The sequence below is a fragment of the Temnothorax longispinosus genome, chromosome 10 (assembly GCF_030848805.1).
Source record: "Temnothorax longispinosus isolate EJ_2023e chromosome 10, Tlon_JGU_v1, whole genome shotgun sequence".
Lineage (NCBI taxonomy): Eukaryota > Metazoa > Arthropoda > Insecta > Hymenoptera > Formicidae > Temnothorax > Temnothorax longispinosus.
This window is the reverse complement of record NC_092367.1, coordinates 10,452,373-10,466,601: the sequence shown is the minus strand read 5'-3', so window position 1 is coordinate 10,466,601 and position 14,229 is coordinate 10,452,373. Positions and strand designations below refer to the sequence as shown.

The window sequence follows — 14,229 nt, the reverse complement described above, 5'->3', positions numbered from 1 at the left end:
TCGATGGAAGATCGACTTTCAGGTTCTTCAGAATCGTTTTCATCATCTTGCCTCAAGGGATATACAACACCCAACTTTTTCAGTAACGATTTGGTATTTCGTACCTTATCTTTCCAGCAGTATTTTTTTGAGATGGGCTATTTGTGAATGGCAGATAGTAATAAGTATCCTACAGAAAAATAAATAAATAAAAAAATAAATTTAACGAAAAATTTGAATTAAAAAAATTAATATGCTAATAACTGTATCCCTCCCAATTACTGTATATTTCTTACCCTAATGTATAGAAAACAATAACAATTTGAAGACAATACATTTTATAAGCAATAATTTAGACAAAACAGAAATTTGGTTTATTCTAAAGGAACTTATTAAGAAACTGTCTTACTTCAGCTTCAGTAGGAAACACTTCACAGATTTTTTTGCTAACAAATCCAAATTCGTAAGATGAAGGCTTGGATAATATAATTATGTTAATTATACATAGTTCTATGCTACAAATATTAAAAACGTTTTAAAAATTTACAAAACATACTTTTTGTTTATTTTAAGCATATAATTTGCTACGATATCTAAGAGAATTCCTCTTGCCTCTGCATTTAGAAAGCCATGTTGTTTATAATAAAATAATATTGCGTCACCTTTTATATGTTCTTGCAATATCTGTTCCAAATTCTATATGAAATAAGAATTTATTAACACACAGCGTAATGAAACATATGAAATTCCAGTCTGCTGAAAGATATATATCTTTAGATATATATATATATATCTTTTAGACATAAATGATGAGATTCTATTTCCGTTTAAGCAACATAAAATAAGTATTGTAATTTACAAAATTAATGACAGAAGTTACCCTGACAATTAATCAGAAAAGTTGTGGTAAATGCACTTACCAGATTCTGATATTGTGTTTTTGCGAACCATTGACAAAGTCTTTTAGGTGTGCGATTCTCTTTTTCTATATCTTGTTGTGATCTCTTAGATGTATCCCTTTCTCGTACTTCCACATCAGAGTCACTTGGAAAATTCAAAATGGATGGTAACTCGATGAAAATTAAATCATTTTTTTCCTGCGACAGTATGAAATACAATGCCCATGTAATTGTATATATATATATACTAAGTCTTAAATAATATGAAGCTTAATATACTAACTTGATTATTCGTTGAAGAACTTTCATCCGCATCATTGTTATGTACCAATCAATCAAATTTATTCGTTGAAGAACTTTCATCCGCATCACAAGTGTTATGTACCAATAGATCATCAATATTCACCTAATAAACAAAATAATGCAAATAGAAAAATAATTATGTTTTGCCTTGAAACGCATACACCAAAATTATCATAAAAACTTTTGTCTTACCAGTTTAATACTGTCCATCAATAATTTCCTCTTCTCAAGAAAACAGCGAATCCCTCCAATCGTAGTAATTATTCTTGACACCTCGGTCTCAGTTATACTTAGAAACGCCTTTTTATCAATATCTTCTTTTAAGGATCATAAAATATAAGTTATAAACAATAAGTATGAGATTATAAGACCGTATAAGATACACAATAAAACAAAGGGAAAACGCCGTAATCGGTCAGGATTGGATCTTGCTTGTCTGAATAATATATTAATTCTTGAGTGACTTTTTTACGTACAATTCTTTTTGCCCAGGCAGACCAGGCATCAATTTAATTATGTGATTGTATCGTTCTGCCTTTGGTTGAGATTGCGTTATGTCCGAAAGTAACGGCGCGTGGTTAGGCAAAAAGAATTGTACGTAAAAAGTCACTCAAAAATTAATATATTATTCGGACAAGCAAGATCCAGTCCTGACCAATTACGGCGTTTTCCCGTCGTTTGATTGTATAAGTTATAAACATAAAAAATAAAGAAAGTAATATGTTGTACTTACCAATAAATCGATTATACCATTTTAATAATTTCCATTCAGTTAATGTATTTTTAATGAATTCTCGATCATCAGTATCGTCACTCATTTTTGGGCCGATTTCACAATCTCTGATTAACTTAACCCTTCGATTAAACTCACTCTTCGTCTCTTTCTAAGGGGGACAGAAAGAGGGTTAGAAAGAGATGCAGAGTGAATTTAATCGGAGGATCAAATTAATCGGAGACTGTGAAATCGGCTCAAAGCACTAATTTACAAGAAAAGCAATCACTTGGCTAACACTTGTCGTTTCCGTACGAAAAATGTGCGTCAAAAGCGGAAGCCTGCCCGCTGCCTCACCCGCTGCCGTGCGAGGAAAAAAAGAGAGAATTTTGCGCACGCAACACACCACACACACACGCGCGCGCGCGCGCTACGTAAAGTTCAACAAATTTTTATCCTCCAATTTTCTATAATACACGGAAACCCGAACTATTGACGCTGAACGCTGCGTATATCGAGCATCGACTTGCACGCGGACTAGATGAGTTGCCACTGTTGCCAGCCGGGCTTATACGTAAACAACTGAGAATCGCGCGGTAAGCTGTGTCGTCCCGGTCGTCCGTTTTGCGGGAAACGCCATCCGCCGTAAACAATAATCGCAACTCGTGCGTTCACGTAAATGAGTCACGGTGCGTCTCGCTCCGCGCGTACTTGGCGCAAGACACTGCCGTGTCTCTTGATTCACTCTGCGTAGACGAGTGAATTATCGTAAGATAAAAATATTCTATTACTATACAGAAGTAACGTTTAATTTCAGAGGGCATTCCGCTTCAAATAAACATATTTCTCTTAATACAAGAAGAAACCCGTTAGAATAATATGTAATAAATTTTTTTTGATGAATAGTCCACTTATTGACAGAGGATTACTCTTTCTGTAAAAGTTTCCGCTTAGAATATGGGATTACAGGAAATTTCACTCTGTTAATAGAATACTTTTTTTGAGTGATAATGTGTTTATATATACTTATTATAGGTGTGTGATTATTACAATAGAATATTAGCAGTAAAAGCAAATCATGGTGGCCGTACACAAAATACCAGTGTGGAATTCCTCTCAGTTATCGAGATATATGTTAAGAGAATATGAAACTGGAAGACGAAACGTATGGTTAATAGGTATATAAAATGTGTACAAATATTTTACTTTATATCTAAAGTTTACTTATATGGGACCTTTCGAGCAAGACACTATGTAACACAGTGTCCACTAGTGTGAAAAAGAACATATGTACAGACATGTATAATATGTCTCACTCACACTAGTGGACACTGTAGCACAGTGTCTTGCTGGAAAACTCTCTATATGATATATTTATTATTTACATATGTATAGTTATACGACATACATCATATATACAATTTAATTTTATGCGTTTAGGAGATTCTAGTTACCCTTTATTACCATATTTAATGACACCAAAATTGAATCAAGCACCAAGATTTCCAGGTGCATTGTATACAAATTGTCATGTAAGAGTGCGATGTTTAGTTGAAAGAACAATAGGAATTCTGAAAGGCAGATGGAGATGCTTGCGTAAAGAAAGAGCTTTGCATTATACACCAGAATTTGCAGGTAACATTACTTAATTATATATATTTTTTTATAAATAAAATATCTTTTAAGATAAATTAATATTTAGAGATAGATTAATTAATATTAAAATTTTATAACTATTTGTTTTAGCACGTATAGTAAATGCAACATGCGTATTGCATAATATTGCTAAGCATCACAATGTTCCAGAAAATGACATTTATAGAAATGACGATGTAAAAGATGAAGTGATTGACAACAGATTACCAAATAATGGTAATATGCGTGCAAGAGGAAATATTGTACGAGAAGCCATAATACAAAGATACTTTACTTAAAATTGTTACTTTTAGAACAAAAGCTAAATATGTTTGTTTGTATGTGTGTGTGCATATATGCGTGCATGTGTAGTATATGTTTGTGTATAGTATATGTATATATTTATATAAATATATATATATCATTGTTCGAGATTTCGTTCACGTTGCGCTGTCCGATCAGATGGCAGCATCGATCGGATATCTGTAGTGAGCAGCATATCTGTCTTCTTTCCGATTGGTCAGCCCCCTCTCCTGCGCTAGAAGAGGGGTTGAGAGTTACGACGTTGGCAGAACTGAGTTACGACGACCGTTAGATTTGTATCCACTCTCGTGGCTATTGCGTGGTCTGCAATAAAGTATTATTTTATCAGCAGTAATCGAGTGTGTAATTATTCCTCGATTCCTTTCGTCAAGACGTCGGTAGTAGGCCGACACCCGGAGGCATAATCGACCTCCTGCGGTTCAAATCCTACATTGGTGACCCCGACTAAAAAAACACGCAACGGTTCTTGCACAAATTGCTACCGGAAGCCCGAGTCAGAGATAAATCCTCGTGTGGACCAGACTTCCCCGAGGAACGGACGCAGAAGTAGCGGATCGAATTACCCGCAGCTGCAAGGTACATTCCTGCGCCCGCGTCCCTGGCTGTTATTTGCTCACGCTGCGGCCAGCCAGCCTTGCCGCGCCGAAACATTATTCGGGCGGCCATCTTTTTTGCCGCGCTTTTTTCACGAGGCACGAGGCGGGCACGTGAGACCCTACCGGTGCCCGGGTGGCCACAGCGGTTCTGCCGTCTTGTTACCACGACCAACCCCTGGTGCGTGACCGGCCCTTCTCCGCCCCCGCCGTTACCGCCTTCTCCTAGTGTGCGACCGGCCTTCCTTTGCCGATGCCACGGATCGACAACGTCGTTATCGCCTCATCGCTGTGATTGCGTGAAGCCAACGACACCGGCGCCTTGGATTCCGTCGTTGTTGAGACATTTAATGCGTGAAGCCAACGTCTCTGGCGCCTTGGGTCCCATCGTCACCGAAGCTTTGGATTCTACCCACCATTTACCCGGCTACAATAATGTAAAAGTAAGCTAGTAATCCGCCGCGCACCGTCATTTATATTGTATAACGCTCGTGTCGTTTACCGCTCTTGTGTCGCTAATATCTTACAGCAAATTTTAAACAATGTCGAACGCAGCTCTTACAGCCGCTCAAGCCCGCGCGGAAGAAGCGGAAAACCAGCTCGCGCAATCACAAGCCCAGCTCGCACAATTACGAGCTCAGCTAAACGCTTAAGGCCCTAACACAAATATCTCAGACGCGATCGATGATAATATTCAAATTCCGCGTATAGATAATTACAGGGTTCCCAAGCTTCCCCCGTTTTCACAAGTCGACCCAGCATTGTGGTTCATCCAGGCTGAAGTTTCCATGAGAAATGCGCGAATTACCGTTGAATCCACCAAAGCCGATACCGTCCTCGCTGCACTAAATGTCGAAATATTAGATTGCGTAAGAGACTTAATTACTTCGGACCCTCCCCCAGCGGATATTTATAAACAGGTGAAGGCTCGAATTCTCGCGACATATGCACCTTCGGACGAAACAAAATTGCGAAAACTTTTAAGGGGACAAGTCGGGACCGACGGAAAACCTTCGTTAGTCCTCAGCCGATTGCGCGGTCTTAATAACGGGAAGATAGATGATAGTGTAATAAGATCAATTTTCCTGGACCAACTACCACGCGAACACCGCGCCGTTCTGGTGGCCACGGGAGCCACCGACCTCAACGGACTAGCCGAGGCCGCTGACCGAATGGCTGAGAGCGCCTTCGGAGGCGAATACGCTTCCGCCGTGACCAAGGGGAACACACCCCCTCCCGCAAAGACCGAGATTCAACAACTCATCGAAAGAATCGAAAAGCTGGAAAAGTCACGAAATTCGCGTTCGCGTTCGCGATCCAACTCCCGCAGGCGTACACGGAAAAAATTTCGGAACAGTTGCTGACACAATTGCGATTGTTGCAGCGCAAACCGCAGACGAGCCTCGCGCTCACGACTAGAAACAAATGCTCTCCCCCTTTGGGACAGCTGCTCTCCCAAACCGCGACGACAGCGACCCGAAAGCGCTGGTAATGCAAATTACCAACTGCATTACCAACGGTTTCAGATCGCAGCCGTCGCAGTTTGGGAGAGCAGCCGTCCCAAAAAAAGAAAGCACCTGCTTCCAATCGTGAACGCGAAACCCATCCGCGGTTCGCGCTGCAACAATCGCAAAATTTTTTCCGTGTAGGACCTCAACCTCGCCAAACAGGGCGATCACACCCGCGCTCTGTCCGGCTCATACCAAATACCCGGATAATCCGACTCCGTGTCGAACGTGGTGCTCAAATTATGAGACTTGGAAAAGCCGAAAAAACTAAACCCGCCCCCCCGTTCGGAAATGGTCGGCAAGGGCCTTCAAATTTCTAACCATCTCCACGTCCGTGATCGGCACAGTGGCCAAATGTTCCTTATCGATACAGGCGCGGCTATCTCTCTTGTACCCGCTATCGATAGGATCAAGGGAAAGCCCTCCGAATTAAAGCTCTTCGCAGCAAATGATACGCGTATCGACACGTTCGGGGAATCTCTTCGTGAGCTTGACCTCAGTTTAAGACGGCCAATTCGATGGAATTTTTGCATTGCCGCAGTTCCGTACCCCATCATTGGCGCCGACTTACTATCGCACTACGGGTTAATAATAGATTTACAACGACGACGTCTTATAGATTGCACTACTAAATTATATACCCTCGCGAATAAAAAACCGGCCCCGATACATTCGATTAATACGATTAAACCTTCCTCTGAGTTTTCCAAAATACTCAAGGAATTTGTAACGGCCTGCCTTTTGGCTGTTTATATCGAACGCGGACTAGCTCGCCGGACCAGGAGTTCGATGGTAGGCCCAGAGACAGAAGGCAGTTTTGATACGGAACGTGGTTTATTACGGTGGTTCAATTACAACAGACTGTCGCGATAGTTACAACGGAGATGCATGCGGACCATGCGGCTAACGCGGGCGGTTTATAATCTAGACGACGGTCGCGGTAATTACAAAGTACGGAAACGCATTCGGTTTATGCGGCGGACGCGGGCGGATTATATTCTATAAGACGGTCGCGATAATTACAAATTATGGAAACGCATTCGGTTTATGCGGCGGACGCGGGCGGATTATATTCTATAAGACGGTCGCGATAATTACAAATTATGGAAACGCATTCGGTTTATGCGGCGGACGCGGGCGGATTATAGGCTATAAGACGGCCGCGATAATTACAACGCATTCGGTATATGCGGCGGACGCGAATCAGGCGGTCCGTGCCGGCGCGATGCGGTACGCGTGCGAACGGGCCTTTTAAGCCGGCCAATGGCTGGTCGGCCCGCGGCGCGAGATTCGCGGCGCGGGCGCGTGTATGCTATCCGGCGCGGTTTCTTTCTCGCGATACGATCCGGTGTTAATTACGCGGCGCGTTGGGAAGGAAAACGAACGGCCAGGGGCTAGGCTGGTCGATCGGTTGACGAGGAGGTCCGACTGTTCCGGCGGCAAGAACCCTTGTCGAGAGGCCGAGCACGCTCGACCCCTGGTTACCGTGGCAGACGGGGTGTTCCGGGTAGGAAGGCGGTCAGCGCTCGAGAACTCTCGAACGAGGCACAGAACGCTGTACCCCGTTTCGAAAGCTGGCCTAGGAAGCGGAAAGGTACTCGTCTCCGAGGGTAGCGGAGCGCAGGTAGCTAGACTCGGATCGGAGTGTCTCTACCTGTCGCGGCGCCGGTATTTTATACTCGCCCGGGTGGTACGCTAGGGAGGGGAGGCCGATTCCCGCGTGAGCCGCGCCGCCGGCGGAGCGGAGCGGAATCGGCGTGGCGGTAAGCGTGCTCGCGCTCGGAGGCGCTCGGCTCCCCTCGGTTTCTGTCGGAGACCCGGGAAGATGTCGGTGCGGCGGAGTGCCGCGCACGATCGGAGTTACGTCGTTTAAAAAATAAGGTGGGCGCACCGCGCCCTTTCCTCGCCCGACGGAGATCGTCGGGCGGCATCCGGCAGTTCTTCGCCGGGAATGATGCATGTGTGGGGGTGCATCGTTACAAATTTCCGCAAATAACAGGAGCCCTTCCCCTCGCCCCGCCATCCAATTGTGACGTGTTTCATCATATTATCACCACCGGCCCTCCAGTCGCTGCGCGCGCTAGGCGCCTTCCTCCCGATAAACTTAAAGCCGCAAAGGCCGAGATCAGAGCTTTAGTCGAAGCAGGCATTTGCCGCCCCTCTAGCAGTCCATGGGACAGTCCTATTCATTTAGTCCGCAAAAAAGACGGCACCTGGCGGGTGTGCGGCGATTACCGCGGTGTAAATGCAATCACGCGACCTGATAGATACCCCACCCCCCACCTGCATGACTGCTCCGTTAATCTACACGGTAAAACAATTTTTTTCATCCCTCGACCTATATAAAGCCTATAATCAAATTCCAATGGCCCCCGAGGACATTGAGAAAACAGCTATCATAACCCCTTTCGGGTTATTCGAATACTTATTTATGACCTTTGGCCTTCGTAATGCCGGTCAATCTTTTCAACGTTATATAAATCGCGCCTTAGGCGATCTAGATTTTGTTTTCATTTATATGGATGATATCCTAATTGCTTCCTCTTCTCCAGAGGAGCACGATAAACATTTACGCATAATATTTCAAAGGCTTAAAGAGTTTCACCTTCGCTTTAATATTGAAAAATGCGTGTTTGGCGCACATGAACTAAAGTTTCTCGGGTATATAATAAATAGTAAAGGAATCAGCCCCATCCCAGAAAAAGTTGAGGCGATTACCAAATTTCCTAGACCCAAAACCATCGCCGACCTACGCCATTTTCTCGGCATGATAAATTTTTACCGTCGCAACATCCCTCGCGCGGCAGAATCTCAAGCACCACTAAATGCATTACTAGTCGACTCGCGTAAAAACGATAAGCGTGTAATCGTATGGTCTGACGAATTAATCGAAGCGTTTGAAAAGACCAAAAACGGCCTCGCTAACGCTGCAATGCCGGTGCATCCCCATATTGGTGCGGAATTCCGTATAGTCGCGGATGCCTCCGATTTCGCCATGGGGGCAGTTCTTGAACAGAAAAAACGGGATACTTGGGAGCCCTTAGCATTTTTTTCGCACAAATTCTCCCCCGCGCAAACTCGGTATAGCGCTTACGATCGAGAGCTCACGGCAATTTTTGAAGCCGTTAATTACTTTCGTCATTTTGCAGAAGGACGCGAGTTTAAAATTTTGACCGACCATGAACCGTTCATGTACGCGTTTATGCAACGGTCTGACAAGGCGTCCCCGCGACAACTACGCCAATTGTCATATATCGCGCAGTTTACAACGCATATTGAACATGTCGCTGGTTCACAAAATGTTGTCGCGGATTCGCTTTCGCGGATCGATTCCCTGCGTTTGCCGGTTGAATTTAATCTTAATGAGCCCGCCGAGCTGCAAAAGAACGACGAGCAACTCAAGTTGATTGCTAACGCCCCCGATCATCCTTTAAAGTTGAAGAAAATTTAGTGGGGCCCAGATCACACAACTGTATATTGCGAAATCTCGGGCGAAGCTATTCGGCCATATGTCCCCGATAGTCTCCGCGTTAAAGTATTTCAAATGTTTCACAACCCAGCCCATCCAAGTGGCAAAATTACCGATCGCACTATCCGACAGCGTTATGTCTGGCCTGACATGCACCGCGATATCGCTAAATGGTGTAAAAACTGTATCGAATGTTAGCAAGCGAAAATCTCTCGTCACGTAAAACTAACTCCTGAGCACTTTGTTGCTCTCGACGGGCGATTTGATCAGGTGCATATTGACATTATCGGCCCATTGCCTCCTTCTGAGGGTTACTTTTATTGTCTCACTATGATCGACAGATTTTCGCGTTGGGCCGAGGCAATTCCTCTTAAAGATATCTCCGCACAAACCGTTGCTAGAGCATTTTACGACGCGTGAATTTCCCGTTACGGAACCCCTCGACTACTAACTACGGATCAGGGAGCCCAATTCGAATCCCGCCTATTCGAGGCGTTACTTTCACTAATCGGTTGCGAACGAATTCGTACAACCGCCTACCACCCGGCGTCAAACGGCATGATTGAACGTTGGCACCGGGTGCTTAAAGCCGCAATCATGTGCCATGCCGATGCGTGCTGGACGCGTACCTTGTCTACCGTTCTATTAGGACTTCGGTCACACGTCCGTGCTGACACAAATGCGTCTCCCGCCGAATTTATGTTCGGGACGACTTTACGACTTCCCGGGGAATTCTTTCTTCCCGATGATTTTACTCCTAACCCTAATTATTTCCTTGAAGAGTTTCGCGAATATATGCGCCAAGTCCGGCCGGTTCCCGTCGCGCACAAACATAAAAAACGCGCCTTTTATTTTAAAGATTTATATAATTGTACTCATGTGTTTTTACGCAATATGGCTAAAAGGGCGTTAGAGCGCCCGTACACCGGTCCGCACAAGGTAGTGCAACGCATCTCGGAGCGTGTATTCAATATAGATATCAACGGAAACACAAAAAGCGTATTCGTTGATTTATTAAAACCGGCATATTTTGTCCCTGACGACCCCGCCGACCTCCCATCAACCTCCGAGAACATACTTAACCAGAATGTAAATCCGAACCCAGCGCTTAAGACCTACTCTCGTAAGACTGTCACATTTGCGCCGTCCACTAAACCAAAGTGATTTAATTATAAGACCGAATTCTACTCTATATAATGTTATTAGATATAAGTCGGCTCAAATTACGTTTAAGCTTATAATACATTTTAAGTTAAGGTATTGTTAACCTCGTACAATAGCACCTGTTCAAACGCATAAGCTCATTCGCTTAGTGCAATATTACTTATTATTTATTTCGTTAACACTCGGGGGGGAGTGTGTAGGGAGCAGCATATCTGTCTTCCTTCCGATTGGTCAGCCCCCTCTCCTGCGCTAGAAGAGGGGTTGAGAGTTACGACGTTGGCAGAACTGAGTTACGACGACCGTTAGATTTGTATCCACTCTCGTGGCTATTGCGTGGTCTGCAATAAAGTATTATTTTATCAGCAGTAATCGAGTGTGTAATTATTCCTCGATTCCTCTCGTCAAGACGTCGGTAGTAGGCCGACACCCGGAGGCATAATCGACCTCCTGCGGTTCAAATACCTACATATCGACGGGCCGGATCGACGCGGCAACTTGCGCAAGCACGGGCGCGCTCATCGCCGTCTTCTTCCTCGCGACACACAAGTCGTACAAATGGCCGCGCAGTGACCAGACGTGCGACGTGTGCTCTGTGCATTTTGACTGTGACTACACATTGAAGTGCCCACCGCAGTGATTACAGCTGCCGAGATACTGCATTAACGTGTAAAGAGACCGCTCGACCAGCTCAGGTGCATCAACACAATGACTCAGGCTCACACGTGCGCGAGTGCTGTGACGTCCTGGGTGATGCGAGGTGGCTCGATCCGGCAGGACGTCTCCGTCGAAATCAAATTTTATGGGTTCTTCTTGCAGTTAAGGAGGTAAAACCCCAGGATAATTAGCTGTTGGTCGGCGATGTGGATTATGGCTCCTTGGATCCGTCGAAGGTAGGTAATTCAATAATCTTTATCTTTCTTTTGATATTTATTGTAGAACTTTTACGATACAAGTGGCTTATGTGGGAGAATGGAACAAATATAAGATATGTGACCTTTCCTGGCTCGTTCCACACTCTCCGTCGAGAGGGTGAAAGATTCCGCTTTTATACAATTTTGGAAACGGTAGTGGGAGGTGACCGCACCTCGTTACAATGAGTCATAAGGCGTTGTCTAGCGGATGTGAGTCTACTTCTAGTGGTGTGGCTCGCTTGCCAGCAATGAGTCATAGGGTGGTGTCTTGAAATTCATTACCTTATATGGTCATGCGTTGCGCTCTGCTTCGACATGTCCATATATGGTCTATGCAAGGACTAGATTCACTCGAATGAGTCATACAGGTGACTCGTCTGAATTCTATTTTTATTCTCTAGTCTAACAGCGATTTGTATTGAGAGCGATACTTTCTTTTATTATGAAATTTCAATATGACTTTTATTATAAAGAAAAATAAGAAATCTTTAATATTTGAAATTTTAAAATGTGAAAATATATGTTGAATATTAGTTAAATTTTCTTTAGACATACTTTACATAGGGTAGAATAATTCAATAGTACAATTAAAGTCATTATTAGCATGTCTAAAGTATAAAAGATATTGCTCTCTTCGTCTAACAGTTACTATAGTATATCTGACTCTCTCTTTCTCTCTTTCAGATCGTACAATATTCGCATCTCGCTCGGATTCGCGTTCCTTATGCTACGCATGTACAATTCTATCTTTCTCAGGTTCGTGAGTGGCGCTTCAGCGTTTGACGCTTGAGATTTATATTAATTTTAGTAAGTATATATATATATTTTGTTAATAATAATAATATTGATAAAAGTGATTTTAGCAGTGGTAATAATGATTCTAATATCATGTTAATAATGTATCATGCAGGTAGGAGTGGTCAGCATTCTCATTAGTACGGAAATCAATGAAATTAAATTGTGTATATATATATATATATATATATATATATAATAAGATTTTTATTATTTTTATATCTCGCGAATGGTTGGGAATTTGAAAGGAGTGTATAAGAAACATATTGTAGGACTTTCACTAAAGCATAATATAGTATTGGAAAATTTTATTGTTGATATATGTATTTGTTAATAACAATTTATTAATTAAATAAATTAGTACTCTTTAATTCGCGTATTGATATTGTTATGTTCTCTTTATTTAAGAGGTTTTGAATTTCTAATATCATCTTGTTTATGAGCGTTTGTTATTTTATTGTTATAAATATTTCGTAAATAAACAATTGCAGAAATAAAAGTTATTATCATTTTTCGTAGGTGTACTGATGCAGAGTTTATGTGCGCAATCAAAATTTGTACGGGTTTTAGCAAACAGTTTAACGCTCCAATGTCTCAATTTCCGCTTCCTTCGTGCTTCGTTTTTCGCTAGGGCCCTGGTGAAAATAGAAAGCTTCTCGGAGCGTCAAAGAAGGGCAAATGAAGAGTTTTAATAAATTTCGTTAAATCTTATTTATTAGTTTAATTAATTTAAATAAAAAATCGGCGTTAACGTTACTGGTATTTAGGAGTATGAGAGATTCCATTTTTATCATAATAATTAAGTGTTAAAATTTTTGTTTAGAAATGAAATTTTTCAGCTTTAAAATGTATAAAAGACTAAAATATTAATGTAAAAGTGATTTGGTCTTTGTAAGTCTAAAGGATAGGAAATTCAAAATGGCGGATGTAAAACTTTAATAATTTATAACTCGAGAACGGTAAGAGATAAAAAGACGGAGTTTTTTTTGTTGTGTTCAGATAATTAAAGGCATTATTTTAGGTTGTTTAAAATTTCTGTGTTTTATGGATTTCCATAATTTTTAATTATATCTCGGAATTAAGAAGAGATATGATGTGGGGTTTTTTGTGAGGTTACTTGACATGCTCTGCTGGGTATTGTAGTGATTTTATTTATCATCTTTAATAATATTTTTATGATAAATTTTATTGTTAATTAGTTTATTTTGAGAGATACAATAATGGATTATAATCAAAAGTTATTTGACTTTTTGTGATAGTTCTAGTAATCACATTAACTAGGTCTGTTAATAATATAATTTAATTGTTTATAACAATCATGTTTGAAAAAATGCTAATGAGATAATTACTATTTTAGCGTGATAATGTTTCTCAGGCAGAAAAGGTTATGTTCTTATGAATAATCTATTTTTAATTCATTCATTTATATTTTATTTTAATTTTCCGAGTTTATTGTTATGGATCATGTATTTATTCGTGTGTTGAATTGAATTTGTATTGCATAAAAGATCTCATAAAGTTTGTAATATTCATTTACGATCAATTTTAGTGACTCTGGGGAATTTTAACAAGCAATTGTCCAAAAGTTTATAGTGTAATTCATGAAAATGGGGCTTAAGCTTGAAAGGGTACCTTAAGGCGGCCATGTTCTCTAGGCTTATCTCTACTACTTTAAGAACGCGTGTTCGTATCAGCTGAGTGTTTGTTGTGACAGTTAATTTAAAGATTGATTGTTATATTATAATATTGTTTTCAGATGCTGGGGACTTCTAGCAATGAAGGTAGAAAATCAAAAAAATTTATGCGGGTGGAATATAGCGGTGATTATACCGTCAGACGTGACACTATCGGGAGTGATCTCGACCGCCAGTGCGTGAAGTCCGTAATCAAGTTTCATCGCGAGCCGCATCCGTGAGATCGCCGCGTGAAACATCTCG

General features: G+C 41.8%; 1 pseudogene; it reads left to right on the top strand.

Moving 5' to 3' along the window:
- The first annotated feature begins 2,434 nt into the window (after positions 1-2,434).
- LOC139820865 (putative nuclease HARBI1) lies at positions 2,435-3,827 on the top strand (annotated as a pseudogene).
- The last annotated feature ends 10,402 nt before the right edge of the window (positions 3,828-14,229 follow it).